General features: G+C 36.1%; 1 protein-coding gene across 28 annotated transcripts in view; it reads left to right on the plus strand.

The window, feature by feature from the left end:
- The window catches only part of MPDZ (multiple PDZ domain crumbs cell polarity complex component), a 225,062-nt gene that overhangs the window by 132,098 nt on the left and 77,154 nt on the right, over positions 1 to 15,810 (plus strand). The gene's annotated exons all lie outside the window — the stretch shown is intronic.

The raw sequence follows: 15,810 nt of genomic DNA on the forward strand, positions 1-15,810 counted from the left end.
ATTTTTATTGTATTAGCCTGGCCTACCCATGAGCAACTGATGTTTTTCCAATTATTTAGATCTGATTTTATTTGTGTGAAAAGTGTTTTGTAATTGTGTTCATAGAGTTCCTGGGTTTGTTTCAGGAGGTAGACTCCTAAATATTTTATAATGTCTACAGTAAGTTTAAATGGGATTTCTCTTTCTATCTCTTGCTGTTGGGCTTTGTTGGTAATATATAGAAATGCTGATGATTTATGTGGGTTTATTTTATAGCCTGCAACTTTGCTAAAGTTGTTTATTATTTCAAGTAGTTTTTTACTTGATTCTCTAGGATTCTCTAAGTATATCATCATGTCATCTGCAAAGAGTGATAGCTTTGTTTCTTCTTTGCCTATTCTAATGCCTTCAATTTCTTTTTCTTCTCTTATTGCTAAAGCTAAGGTTTCCAGTACAATATTGAATAACAGTGGTGATAATGGACATCCTTGTTTCACCCCCGATCTTATTGGAAATGCTTCTAGCCTGTCCCCATTACATATAATGCTTGCTGAAGGTTTTAGATATATGCTATTTATTATTTTAAGGAAGACTCCATTTATACCTATGCTTTCTAGTGTTTTTAATAGGAATGGGTGTTGTATTTTATCAAAAGCTTTTTCTGCATCTATTGAGATGATCATGTGGTTTCTGTTGGTTTTGTTGTTGATATGCTCAATGATGCTGATAGTTTTCCTAATACTGAACTAACCCTGCATTCCTGGTATAAATCCTACCTGGTCATAGTGTATTATTCTTGTGATAAGTTGCTGCAATCTACTTGCTAGTATTTTGTTTAAAACTTTTGCATCTATATTCATTAGAGAAATTGGTCTATAATTTTCTTTCTCTATTTTGACTCTTCCTGGTTTAGGTATCAACACCATATTTGTATCATAAAAAGAATTTGGTAAGACTCCTTCTTCACCTATTTTCCCACATAGTCTATATAGTATTAGAATTAATTGTTCTTTAAATGTTTGATAGAATTCGCATGTAAATCCATCTGGCCCTGGAGATTTTTTCCTAGGTAGTTCATCAATGGCTTGTTCAATTTCTTTTTCTGAGATGGGGTTATTTAAGTATTTTACTTAAATACATGGTTCTTAAAAACAGGCTTCCTAACTGAAGCTCTGAAGCCAGCTATATATCACATACTAAAATAGTACTCAACAAATGTGAGCTACTACTGTGATGTGGTGTATGTACATTGAGAACTACTTCAAGTTTCAAAATGCATCTTGTTTTACACTCTACTCTAGTGATGCCAGCTACTTTCAGGTCTTTCCATTAATCCTCGATAATGGAATAAGTACACAATTGTGTTAAAATATTTTTTGCCACTGATACATTTAGAATTCATGTGTGTACAATTCTCATGATTGATTTCCTTATTATAGAGACTGTTTTTTTGAGTTTAAGCCCCCATCACACCCTCAAAACCTACTCTTTTATTTATTTTTTTAGGTCAGCCTCCCCAAAGTAGTGCCTTTCTGTTCTGTGTGCCAGAATTTAAGATGTGCTTTGAAGCTAAATAGATCTCATTATAATGGCTTAGCCAGAACAAACCTTTGAGACTGCATGCCTTGCTCTTACATTTTAACATCTGTTTTTGATATTTATATTAATCAAAAGAATTTACTGAGTGTGTATCATGTTCAGAGTACTGTATTAGGTGCCATGGGGGCCTACAAAGGAAGAAATGACCTTTGCACTCTCTCTAACTCTCTCTCTCTCTCTGTCACACAGAGACACACAGACACACATACACACACACACATACACCTTAAAATGAAACGATAAACATATGAGTGGATCATCATATAACAAAGTACCCATTAATATAGTGTGCAATGAGAATATGAATAAGGATGCAGAAGTAAATGGTAGGGAAAGGGAGGTCAATTGTATAAAATTCATGGAAAAGTGATTGTGAGCTATGTTTTGCAGATGGCCTAGATAAAAAATCACAGAAATACTATATTGTAAGGAACCTCTGTGGCTTTCCAGTTCAACTTCTATCTAAACAAGAATCCTCTCTGAGACCTACCCAACAAATGGCCATTCAGCTTTTGCTTGAAATAACTCTCCACCCAGGAAGAACTTTCTTTACTAAGGCAGCCAGTTCCTCTTTGACAGAGCTTATTGTTGTTAAAATGTCTGTTTTCCCCATATGAAGCCTAAATTTGCCTCTGATATTTATACATTGTTTCTAATTTTGTCTTTGGTAGACAAGGAGAAGTGACATAATCCCACATCTACATATTATCCTGTCAAATATTTGAAGACCATTTTTCTTTACTCCCTAAGTGTTTTCTTTAGATGATACTCCCCTCCTCATTTCCTTAATCATTTTGCATAAAGCAGAAATTGATGCCCTTTGCCATTCTGGTTGTACTCCTGGATGCTCTCCAGCTTACCAATGTCCTTCTTAAAATATGGCACCTAACACTAATCAAAGCAGAGTAAGACCAGACTATCACTTCACTGATCTTGGCCACTATGCTGCTTCTAATGTAACCTAAGTCCCTGAGATTTTTCTTGACCACCACATCAAAATATTGGCTCATTGATTTGCTAATACTCCCATATAATCTTCAGATGAACTGCTGCCTATATACTCATAATGCTTGTTTTCTACTAGTGAAGTTGATTTTTTTAACCCAAGTAAGGTTACATTTATCTCTATTAGATTTGATCTTAATTAATTCTATACAATGTTCTAATCTCTCAAGGTCTTTTTGTCTCCTAATTTTGTAATCCAATATGTCAGCTTTCCTCAGCTTCTTATCATCTTCAGTTTTGATATGTGTGCCATCTATGCATTTATTCAAGTCCTTGATAAAAAAGTTAAACAGTGCCAATCCCTCCTTCCAAGATAACATCAAACCACTGCTCTTTGGATTTGGCCATTCAACCAGGTCCAAGTCCATTTAATTGTACTATTTAGCCTACATAACTCCATCCATTAAAATAAAATTAGAGATTTTGTCAAATACTTCAGGAAAATTTAGTTACACTATAGCTATTGTATTTCCCAGCTCAACTAGTCTAGTAATTCTTCCTGAAAGGAAATGAATTATTGGTCTGATATGACCTATTTCTTTTTAAATATCTATGTATATATATACATATACATTACATGTAAAAAGTTTAATATTCTTTTTTTTTAATTTTGAGTACTAAATTTTCTCCTTCTCACCCTTCCTCCTACTCCTTAAGAAGTCAAGCAGTAGGATATCAGCTATACATGTGAAGTCCTACAAAACAAATCATATTTCTGTATTAGCCATGTTATAAAAGAAAATACACAAAAAGACCAAAAAATAAAGAGAGTTAAAAAAATGTTTCAATCTATACTTGTAATTCATCAATTCTCTCTTTGGAGATAGCATTTTTCATCATGGGTCCTTTGGAATTGTCTTGATCTTTGTCTTAATCATATTAGCTAAGTCTTTCACAGTGGATCATCATTACAGTATTGCTGATACTATGTACAATGTTCCCCTTATTCTGCTTACTTCACTTTGCATCAGTTCATATAAGTCTTCTTAAGTTTTTCTGAAACTATCGTGTTCATCATTTCTTATAGCTCCTGCTCATCAATTTCTATATTACAATAGTAATCCATCACAGTCTTATACTATAACCTTTTGGTAAACCTATTCCTAATAAATAGGTCATATATAGCTATATGGTAGCTAGGTGGCACAGTGGATAGACTTCCAGGCCTGGAGTCAGGAAGACTTATCTTCCTGAGTTTAAATTTGGCCTCAGACACTTACTAGTTTTGTGACCCTGGGCAAGTCACTTACCCCTGTTTGCCTCAGTTTCCTCATTTGTAAAATGAGGCGGAGTAGGAAATGACAGACCACTCCAGTATCTTTGCCAAGGAAACCCCAAATGGGGTCACAAAGAGTCAAGCATGACCAAAACAACTGAACAACAACAAAATTCCTAAAAAAAAGCTATTCTGACTTTTTGTGATCACTGCTTCCTTTCTAGATGTTTATTAACCATCTCTTTACAAATAAAATCTAGAATTTTTTCCAGAAGCAGAAGTCATGATTACTGGCTTATAGTTTGCAGATTCTATTTAATTTTCCTTTTAAAAAATGGAACATATGCTTTTCTACAGTTTACAGTACTTGCCTTGCCCTCCATTATTTTCAAAAATCATTGGCAGTAATTAAGAAAACACATACTCCAAGTGGAAAGAAAGGGAGATGGTAAGAAAAATCATCTATGAAAAGTCATAGAGATGGGAATGAGTATAACATGTTAAGGGAAAAAGTGTACAGGTTAGACTTCAATTAAATTGAATAAACATTTATTGAGTGTCTACTGTGTGTTGTATGAAATCCTATTTTAGTGCTGCTAGTGACCCTGGGTTCTTGAAGGCTATGCCAATAGGGTAAAAGTCCTGGCACATTTTACCATGTTAGAACAACTTAAACAAAGTATTAAAATGTAGACTGATTATACCTTAACAAATAGTACATGATTGGTTACTTATATAGGAATCAAATCAGAATCAGCTCTCTGTGTCTCCACTCAGATCATAGATGAATTAAACAAAAACTGAAAATGTTACCTTAGTAGAAAGCTAATACTATATGTCTTGAACCTGTTAACTATTATATCATTCAATTAATTGGAAATATGAATTATGCTACTAATATGTCCCAGATGCCATGCTAGATATGGGTGATACAAGTACAAGCTTGTAATAACTCAACAGGCTCTTGAACCAACTGTATATATTAATCTAGACAACAGGCAACTTTTGCATCAGTGTTTTATTTCTGTTCACAGAGCCATAATTCTGGATCAGGCTCTCATCACCCCTTAGCTAAACTATTTCAATAGCTTCCTAACTGGTCTCTTTCTTTCAGTCTCTTTCATTTTCAATCCATCGTCCAAATGTTTGCAAAAATTGCTTTCCTAATGCATTGCTCCAGCTATGTTGCTCTCTACTCATTGATTCTTTCTTGCTTCTAGAATTACATACAATGTCTTCAGTCTTACGTTGAAGGCTCTCAAAGATGTCTCCTGACTATATTATCATATTTATTTCATATAGCTGTCATTCATCATTCTGTGTTAAAGCTCAACAGGTATACTGATTACTGGCTTTTTTCTGAACTCACATTCCACTCTTCGCCTCAGTGAACTTGCACAGTTCACTAACTTGCACAGTCTCTCCTTAACTCCACTTTGAAGATTCTCAAGTGCCATTACCTGCAGAGAGCCTGATCTTAGTTTTTAGTACCCTCTCTTCCTCAGAGTACCTGTCACATCCTCATCTGTGAACATGTTTTGTTCCCTTATGAAAAAGTTCTTTGGGGGAGGGAAGTATTATTTTTTAAAATTTTATACCCCCAAGAAATTCTTTGGGGGAAGGAATTATTGTCTTTTAAAAATTTTAAATCACCACCTCCTTCCAGATATTCTGTCCTTAATATTTATCGATTTGAACAGAATGAAATAAAACTTGTCATGTAGTAGAAATTTTTCATAAAAGAGTACTGAGAAATGAGGTTGGCAAAGAGTGAGGGCTATTTCATAGAGAGTTTTGAATGTTTGATTAAGAAGTTAAATTGATACAGTAGGCAATACGGATTTATGCCTACTGTCTATCGTATAAGCGTTGAGTAGAGAATAGTGTGTGTTGGAAATAGCTGGTGCTGATGTCCGTAACCATTCAAGAGAGATCTAGAATTCTAAGACAGTAATCAACTAGTTATTAAGCATATTCAGGGACCTTACATTCTAGCAGAGGAAATGGAACATAGTATCTCTCACCTGTGTTCCCTAATTTATGTTAAATTAAACTTTGTACATTTAACTGTGAAATAAGATACAATGGCCTGCACTGAGAAAATTAAGTTGTCATGGAGTTTTCAATGTGTTGTGAAAGTCTGTTGGATTAAATTCATTGCATAAAAGTGTGCCTCAGCACAATACTTGTGGCTGAAAGAATCCAGCAGGATTTTCTGTTCATAAAATCCAACCTGGATTCAACCCTGTGAATTGATGTGCTCCTTAACCTTATCTTTGTGGGAGTCAAGCTTATTTCTGCACTTTTGTTCCCACACTGTTACCTGTGGAGGATGTAGAACACATGGTAGAGGTCATGTAGGGAGTTGGGATGCCTGCCTCTGTGATATTTTATGTACTTGTGGAGAATTCTGCAGGCTGCTGAATCATTGATTACACTCCAGAGTTTGGGCCAGAGGGAGCATCATCCTCCTTTGCAGTAAGGGAAATGCACAGGGGGAAAGCAAGCAATTTAATTCAAGGAACATTTACTAAGTATCTCTTCTTGAACAGATCGTTGGCTCTGGTCTTCATAAAGCACTATATTGAATAAAAGTTTTAATAGTGTGTGGGTCACAGTACAATGCTCTGAAAAAGTAGGTGCTTAATTAATGCTTGTTAAATGAATGACTTTATAGGTAAGTGCTTTAAATATATCAGGTGTTTTGAAAGAACATTGTTTAAATAACTTGAACACTTAATACAACATTTTCCCTAAGCCACATTTACCTATTTGAATTGATGAATGAAAAGAGCCCAGAATGCTTGGGTATCTTAACCGTTCTAAAATTAAACTTTTGTTGTTGTTGTTGCAATGGAAACCATATACTTGCATTTATGAAATGCTTTCTAATAGGAATAAATAATTTCCTTTTCGAATACACATGGTGCGAAGCATGCTGGATTTGGAGTCAGAGGACCAAATCCTGGCTTTGCCGTTTATTTCTTGTTTATTTATTTCTTAACCAAATTATTTAACCACTTTGGGACTTATTTTCCTCATCTGTAGAAAGAGAGTGAGTATAAATGACCTTTTAAGGCCTCTTCAAAATCTAGATCTGTAAACATTTTAAGTTTACCTGAACATTTTTTTCTTAATAAAAGGTACCATTTTTAAAGAAAATCTTTTCCTAAAAGTTTTCAAAGTTTATTTTAGTAATGTTAATTACATAGGTCATCACAAAAAACTGAATGCAAGCCAGTGCTTATAATGAAATCATAATTTACAAATTCATTGATTCACTTAGATTATGTATCTCTTTTCAGATTAATATAAATTGATAAAAATAAAATATGCAGAATTATTAAGGAAACTAAATATATTGAAATACAGCCATCAAATTATTTTTAAAAAACAAATAATTTCAAGGACCCTGGATTTCTAGAATTTCTGTATTAGATAATACAAATTGGTGAATTTAAGCAAACTATTTAGCTTTCATCTGTAATATTAATATATTTATGAAGTATCCTTTCATAGTACAAAGAGGGCATTTCTCCTTTTTATAATATCTTTGTTTTATTTTTACAAATATTTGAGATCTCTTCCAACTACAACTGCAATCCCCCAATTCAACAACAAAAACAAAAGAAAGAAAAAAGAAAAGAAAACTTTCGTAATAAACATACGTAGCCTACCACATTGGGCACATCCAGAAGTGTATATCTTATTATGCATTTTAATGTCGTCATCTCTTTGGTAGATGATGCATGACATGTCTCGTATTCTGTCCCTTGGACTCAGGATTCGTTATTGCTTTTGTTAGAGTTCTAAAGTTTTTCAAAGTTTTTTTCTCTCTGTTATGTTGTCATCATTGTATATATTGTTCTACTCATTTCTCTCTGAAGCGGCTCATAAAGATTTTCTCAATTTCCTCTGAAATTTTTCATTCAATCGTTTTTAAAAATAGAATAATAATGTTGCACTACTACGGTTTGTTTAGCCATTCCCCAATAGGAAGACAGCCCTTTCGGTTCTAGTTTTGCCTTTTCTGAAAATAGCAGCTATAAATAACTGAGTGCCTACCTACCTACATGTATATCAGTACCTTTCCTCTTTCTTTGCTCTCTTTGGGGTATAGGCCTACAAGTGTTACAGCAAGGCTGAAGAATATACACAGGTTAGTAACTTTTGGAGCTTAGTCCTAAAGCGCTCTCCAGAAAGGTTGGACCGATTCAGAGCTCTAACAGTAGTGTGCCTGTTTTCCTGTAGCCCCTCTAACGTTTTCATTTGTCTCCTTTTGACATCTCAAGGAGGACTTTTTTTTTTTTTTAGTGAGGCGGTTAGGGTTAAGTGACTTGCCGAGAGTCATACAGCTAGGAAGTATTACGTGTCTGAGGCTGGATGTGAACTCAGGGCCTCCCGACTCCAGGGCTGGTGCTCTATCCACTGCACCCCTAGCTGCCCCTCAAAGAGGACTTTTTGCAGTATCAGAGGAGACCTGCTCATTCCTTACTATCTTGTATTCAGACTTGGAAGTTAAAGCATTGCATCTGACTTAAACTAATGAATAATAGTTTTTACAACACAACCACAATTCACAATTATATTCATCTTAATGCCTGGATCAGAGCATTGGCCCTTGTGGATCTTCTAGAACATAAAGCCCCATTCGTAAGAACCCATTCATTATAATAGCATTTTAATGTCACCTTATTTAATTTTCATTTTGTGCATAGTAAATGAAAAGACTTCTCTTGGAAGGTACAGTCAGCAGGGAAGAGAAATATCTTTGGTGTACTGGAAGTGAGGTCATACTCCAGGAAGAGACACTTATCCATCTTTGTCTTTTCAGGGTGGACATTATGTACCACTCATTTAAGGAAGGTCTTTGGTGGTGATAAGTCACTGGTATAGTCTAAATTATCAGCCTTCAAAAAGGCAGGGTGGAGTGCAATGACGTTCAAAGAAAAGTTGATATGATATTGATAGTCCTTCCATTCCTTGGATTTTTTCTTTCTTTGCAATTTCTCTTTCTGTTTTTGCTTTTTTTTTTTTTTTGATGAGGCAGTCAGGGTTAAGTGACTTGCTCAGGGTCACACAACTAGTAAGTAACAAGTGTCTGAAGCCAGATTTGAGCTTAGGTCCTCCTGACTCCAAGGCCAGAGCTCTATTCGCTGTGCCCCGCAAGTTCTCTTTCTGGACTTGTAGTATCTCTTGGCTTGAAAAGATGTGCAGTGGCTCTTCTGTGTGTATTTACCAGGGATTTTCTTGTGGAAGCAGGATTTACCTTATTTGGGGTGGGGCAGAAGGGAAGAAATCTAAAGATTTGGGCAAAAGGGCACACCAAATGGAGTAGATAATCTGACAGTGACAAGATGAATGCATTCTGACTGAGCTATCTACTTTTTGCCTGATTCTGCTAAGGCCTTCGTCAATCACCTTTGTTCATGCCTACTTTAGGAGTGATAGCCTCCAACAGTAACAAGCCATTTTGTGTTTTAATACATTTTTCCTTTTTTTTAATTTGAACTCCCTTTCCATCTTGAGACCCTGTGTTTCACTAATATAGCCACAGCTTTACACACAGAGCTTAGCTGCTTTTAATTTTAAAGTAAAAGCTCTATCAGGTAAGGTTTAATACTGTTGAAAGCTGCTGCTGTGCCAACAAATTCATTTTAGACCTGGCATTGTGTTCCTTTTAATGTAATCAACTGTGACTTGCAGTATCACTTTAAACCCAAGTCGTGACATTGTTAGCTTTCACATTTGATTAAATAATCTATACCAAAATGATTAAACACTTGGAAAGCAGTAAAAGGTAAAAATACCATTGCACTTCTTCATGTAGGGGAAACCTTTGAGGCATCAGTAGTTTTATTGTTAAATATAAAAGAAAAAGGGGATGTCTTATATTTTCCTGGTAAGGATAAACTCTCTTTTCACTCCTTTATAATCCCTTATTCATCCAGGTCTAAACTATAATTCATTTTTGAGATGCCCACCACTTGACATTTTCATTTTCATTTCCTCTGTTATCCATTCATTTATTAAATTAAGTGAAAATTCAGTAATTCAACAAATATTTAAGTTAGCTGCTAGAGATACAAGGATAAAACTAATTAGTATTTGCCCTCAAGGATCTTATGTTCAGGTGACAGTTACAGTGTGTACATATGTAAATAAATAAAAAGTATTAGCAAAATAATTTCAAGATGGAAAGAAGGCTAGTAACTGGGAGGATCAGAAATGGCTTTGTACCAGAGGTGAGTTGTACTTTGAAGGAAGCAAGGAATTCAGTGAGGCATAGATGAAGACAAATGGCTGGAGGTGGAGGACCCCTGGTGCGAAGTCATGGAGGCAAAAGACAAAATGTTGTCTATGGGGAACAGCTAGCAGCTTGACCTTTACAGGGAATGATATGAAGTAATACTGGAAAGAGAAGTGGGAGTCATATTGTAGAGGGCTTTGATTGCTAGGTTAAGGATTTTGTATGATAGTAGGGATCTGTTGGTGATTTTTGAAGTGCAACTGGCACAGGCCTGGGGATTTAGAGAGTAACACGGTCAGTTCTGTCATTTAGGAATATCCATTTGGCATCTCTGTGAAGGCTGGATTGGAAAGGAATGAGAATAATGTCAAGAAAACCAATTAGGAGATGCATTATAGTTTTAGTGAGAAATAAGAGCCTGAACTGGGACAGCCAGTGTGGTGAAAAGGGGATGTCTGTGGTTGATGTGGATGCAGGATCAACACGAATAGAAACCAAATGAAGATTGAGCAAGAAGAGTTAAAGACATCCTAAGGCTGACAACCTAAGTAACTGGAAGGATGGTGGTACTATTAATAGAAATGAGAAAGTTTGAAAATGGAATGAGTTTGGGGAAAATACATAGAGTTACTCTTTGGACTTGTGGTTTAGATGCTTTGAGGACATCCAGGTAGAGATTTCTAGCAGTCAATTTGTTATATAGGAATGAAGTTCAGAAGAGAGATTAGAGCCTGGATATATAGGTTTGGGAGTCATCTGAAGAGAAAATGGTAATTTAAACCATGGGAGCTGATTAACTCCCCAAAGGAAAGAATATATAGAGAAAAGAGAAGACGGCTCAGGACAGAACCTTGAGGAATGACTATAATTAGTGTGTGGAAAGAGGATGATGCGTCAGCTTGAGCCTACGGAGTAATTAGACAGGTAGGAGGAAAACCAAGATAGAGTGGTGTCCCAGAAACCCAAGGGAGGAGATTATACAAGAGGAAGGAGTGGTCAACAATGTCAAAAGTTGCAGACAGGTAAAAATGATGAGGACTTGGGGGGGAAGGCTATTGGACTTAGCCAGTTATGAAATCATTCTCCATCTTGGATAGAACAGTTTCAGATAAGGAGTGGAGTCAAAAATACGATTTCAAGGAATTGAGAAATGATTGGGAGGCATGAAAATGTGTGTTGCAAGTAAATACAACATTCATAGGATGTTTGTGCTGGAAGAGACCACTCATATCATCTAGCTCTACTTTGTCATTTCACAAGTAAGGAAACTGAAGCCCAGAAAAAGTAAAGAACTTGATCAAAGCTCAGTCAGCTAATAAATGGCAGAGCTAAAACAGGAAGTGAGGTTTCCTAAATCTTGTTATAGTATTTTCTATACACTGCCTCTCTAAGAGGCATGTGATATTTCCAGGGTTTGTCCTCCTTATTAGTTTGGCTAACTAGAACCTGATGATGAGGATTAAAATAGTCTCTTTATAATAACAAACATTTAAGGCCTGAGTGGCATGCTTAGTCTAGAGAATTTTCCCATTATTTTATGTAGAAAAAACTCATTAAAATATGTTTTTCTGAAAAGCAAATGATTACAAAAATATTGCAAATAAAATAGTCAAAGAAAATTTATAGATCTTTGATATATATATATATACATATATATATATATATATCCTATTAAATTCTTTCACTATAGAGAAATTGCTTCAATTAGGAAATAATGTTTTGAGATATTCCTAAATCTTGTTTGATTAATTGTTTATTCCTCTCTGTGCTTTTCAATTCTCATTTGAAATGAACAGTAGATATGATTGTGGTAGGTCAGCCTTGGAGCCAGAAAGACCTAGGTTCTAGACCTACTCCTGATACATAGTAGCTACATGACAGTATGGCAAACCCTCTAAGTTTCCAGTGCTCTGGGTCATTGTCTAAGACTGTAAATTTCAGACAAATTGTCCATCTGCATCAGTAGAGGGAGTTTTTGCACCCAGAATTCTCTGCACTGCTGAAATCACAGGGTCTAGATTGAAAAAAAAATACTATTATTTTAGGAAAGCTAAATAATGTTAGAAAATGTATTGCTGGCCCTGTGTTTGCTGATGGGAGTATCTTTGTTGAATTTCCCTGTTTCTGTTCATTGTTCATTTATTCTACAGGTACTATAAAAGACACTGTGCTAAGATTCCATGAGGGAGAGACATGGATGAATAAGAAGCAGGAAATCACTTATAGATGATTAAGAACAGCTAGGTGGCACAGTTGATGGAGCAATGGACCTGAAGTCCGAAAGAAATCACTTAACCTCTGCCTCAGTTTCCTCATCTGTAAAAGTGAAGATAATAATAGCACCTTCCTTCCAGGGTTGTTTTGGATCAAATAAGATAATACTTATAAAGAGCTTAACACAATGCCTGGTACACATTAAACTTTATATAGATGTTAGCTATTATTATTTTATATAGGAATACTCCAGGGTGACAATCTGATCCTTGAAGAAATGAGTATTATTTCAGTAGGCATAGAGTAAAATGCAATGGGAGGAGGAGGGAGAGAGAATTTTAGGTGAAAGAGTGGCATGAGCAAAAGTACAAAATATGAAAAATGCTGGGTCTGTTTCAGGAATGTGAGGTAAGGCCAATGATAAATTGGAGCTATATTGTGTAAAACCCTAAAAGCCAAGCTAAAGAATTTAGATTTTACTTATTTGATTGAGGAGCCATTAAAAGTTTTGAAGAAAGATAATGACATCATTAATTTAACGACTATTTATCTGATACCTACTATGTGCAAAGGACTGCTAATGAGAACGGTGCATTCATGAAATTAAAATTTTCCAGCAGTCAAATGCATTGTGTTTTAAAAGGGAAGGAAATGTCTAGAGGCTGTAATCTAGAAATTAGTTAGGAAGGTGTTATAATAGTCTAGGAAAGATATAATAAGAATGTAAATATTAATGAACATTTGGATTTGAGAAATAGTACAGAGATTATCAACAGATGACTGAATGGTTATTCTATAGTAGAGAATAGAGAAAGATAGAAGTATATACAGAATAATTTTACATATATACCTATTTGTGCCTAATGATAGCCATCTCTAGTGTTGCGGAGGAGAAGAGGGAAGAAAAAAAAGGAAAAAAAAAGAAATTTACATGGTAATTTTGTTATATATTTGAAAGGAATAGCAAGTTATGCATAGTAGATTTGCAGTTTCATATGCAATCTTTTTTTTTTGTACTGTGTTTTATTCCATAAATGAAAAATAAATTTTTTTTGGGCGGTGAGGCAGTTGGGATTAAGTGACTTGCCCAGGGTCACACAACTAGTAAGTGTCAAGTGTCTGAGACTGGATTTGAACTCAAGTCCTCTTGACTCCAAGGCCGGAGCTCTATCCACTGTGCCACCATTTAAAAAAAGAAAGATACATTGTATAGGAGTCAATAATTTGCAGAGATTTTGAGCCTGGATACCTGCATGGGAGGAAGGGGGAAAAAGACTACTAAATGCATGTCCAGAGAAAGTGAGATCCAGAGAAAGTGAAAGGTTAAAGTAAAGAATTATGCAGTGAGAAAGTCCAGCTAATTAGTACAAACTATGCTTTTGAAAAATTTGGATATAGATGGATGAAATCAGGTTAATGAAATATTTTTTTTTTTGCATGCAGTTAGTAAACCTGTATTAAGCACCTACTATGTATCAGGTGCTTTGCTAATCACTGATGACAGAAAGACAAATGACAGTCCCTGATTTCAAGGCACTCACATTCTAATGGATGAGACAACATGCAAACAACAATATACAAACAAGATATTTACAGCATAAATTGGAGCTAATCAATAGAGGGAAGGTACCAGAATTAAGGTAGATTGGGAAAGGCTTCTCAGAGAAGGTGGGATTTTAGCTAGGACTTGAAGCCAAGGAAGCTAGGTGGAAATGAGGAGGAAGGGCATCCCATCATGGGGAACAGCCAGTGCAAAGGCATAGAGATGGGAGCTAGAATATCATGTGTGAAGAAGAGAGGGGCTAGTTTGGCTAGTTCAGAGATTATGGGAGTAATACCTATTAAAACTAGAAAGGCATGCTGGCACCAGGAAGTGTAGGAGTAGTTTAAATATTTATCTGAGAGGCAATAGGGAGTTACTGGAGTTGGTTAAGTAGGGGAGTCACAGGTTCAGATCTGTGCTTAGGAAAAATTACTTTGGCAGTCATGTATCAAATGGACTGGAATGAGGAAGAGAATTAAGGCTTAGATAAAACAATGATTGACCATCATTTGTAGGGTTGACATGTCTTGACAACCTCATGAGCAGCTAAATTAGAGGCAGGGTTTGAAAATGTCATGATGACTGAGCTCCAGATTCTTGCTTGGCATAACTCATAATACGCATGCTGGGACTGAGTTGGCTGGGTTTATCATTAGTCTCCCAGTCTCAAACCTCTCCCCTCCCCAATCTATCTTCCACATAGTCATCAGAGTCATTTACCTGAAGCATAGGTCTGACCATGTCATTCAGCCTACTCAGTAAACTCCAGGGGCTCCTTGTTACCTCCAGAATCAAATATAGTTTTTTTATTTGCCTTTTAAAGCTCTTTACAGCCTAGTCCTTTTCTGCCTTTCCAGCCTTCTATCTTTCCTCCCGGCCACATACTCTAGAATCCAACTTATTTGGCTTTCTTTCTCTTCCTCGCATGAGATGTCACTGCTCTGCACCATGCCTAGAATGTTCTCTCTTCTCTCCTTCATATAGAATCCCCAACTTCTTTCAAGATTCATTCAAAAAAAAAAACCAACCCAGCATAAAACAAGAAAACTAGAACATGTAGCAAAGATGCCTTTCCTGGTCCTCTCAGCTCCTAGAACCTTCCCCAATAAGGTTATCTTCCATCAAATGGGCACGTGTCTTGCACATACCAACTTATCCGCATGTTGTCTTCCCCATTAGATTGTAAACTCCTTGAGCAAAGGGACTGCTTTTGGGGTTTTTTTGTATCTCTGGCATATAGCATATGCATGGTATAAAACAAGTGCTTAATAAATAATTGTTCGTTGGCAGATTTCTGTCTTTAGTCTGACTCCTAGGCAGGCTAGCTGGCTTTAACCTTTTGCATGGCTCTAGCCATGGAACTCTTAGCTAGTTAGGAGAGCAGTGGTATGTAACAGAGCTGAGAAAGAGTGCTGGGCACTCATGTTTGAAGTCTGGTCCCCTACTCTTTGGTAGTATTGTTGAGGTCTAGGGGTGCTGGGAACCCTAAAATTCAAGGGCAAACAACGCAGGTCCTGCCTTGAATGAATTTGACCCAAGCCTTCTTTCATCCAGAGACAAGGTTTATTAAAACACCAGTTCGGGTGGGTGAGACTCTTAAGGAATCTGAGCAATTTGATGAGGGCAAGATGGATATCTATATGCAGTGGTCAAGGAGTGACCAATAACTTGGGTGACTGGGAGGTAACAGAAGAGGACCCAGAAGGGCCAGGTGCCCCAGGCAAAATCCAGGGATCTGGGCCACATGGGAAAGTCCAGAGCCTTTTAGGGGTCTATCCTTTGTGCCCCATCAGTATGACCTTGTGCCGGTCACTGTAACCCTCTCAGTCTTTTTTTTTTTATAAAATGGGAATACATTACTGATGGAAGCCTCAATGTTATTTTGAGAAAATTGTAAACCTTGAATAGTTACATTCATGTGAGTTATTTTTATCATTGCATCAATAAGCCCAACCAGCTTTTGTATTGCACATTTCAATTCAATCAACTTCACTAAGCATTTAT

Source organism: Phascolarctos cinereus, unplaced genomic scaffold, assembly GCF_003287225.1.
Source record: "Phascolarctos cinereus isolate Bilbo 61053 unplaced genomic scaffold, phaCin_HiC Scaffold_4;HRSCAF=312, whole genome shotgun sequence".
Lineage (NCBI taxonomy): Eukaryota > Metazoa > Chordata > Mammalia > Diprotodontia > Phascolarctidae > Phascolarctos > Phascolarctos cinereus.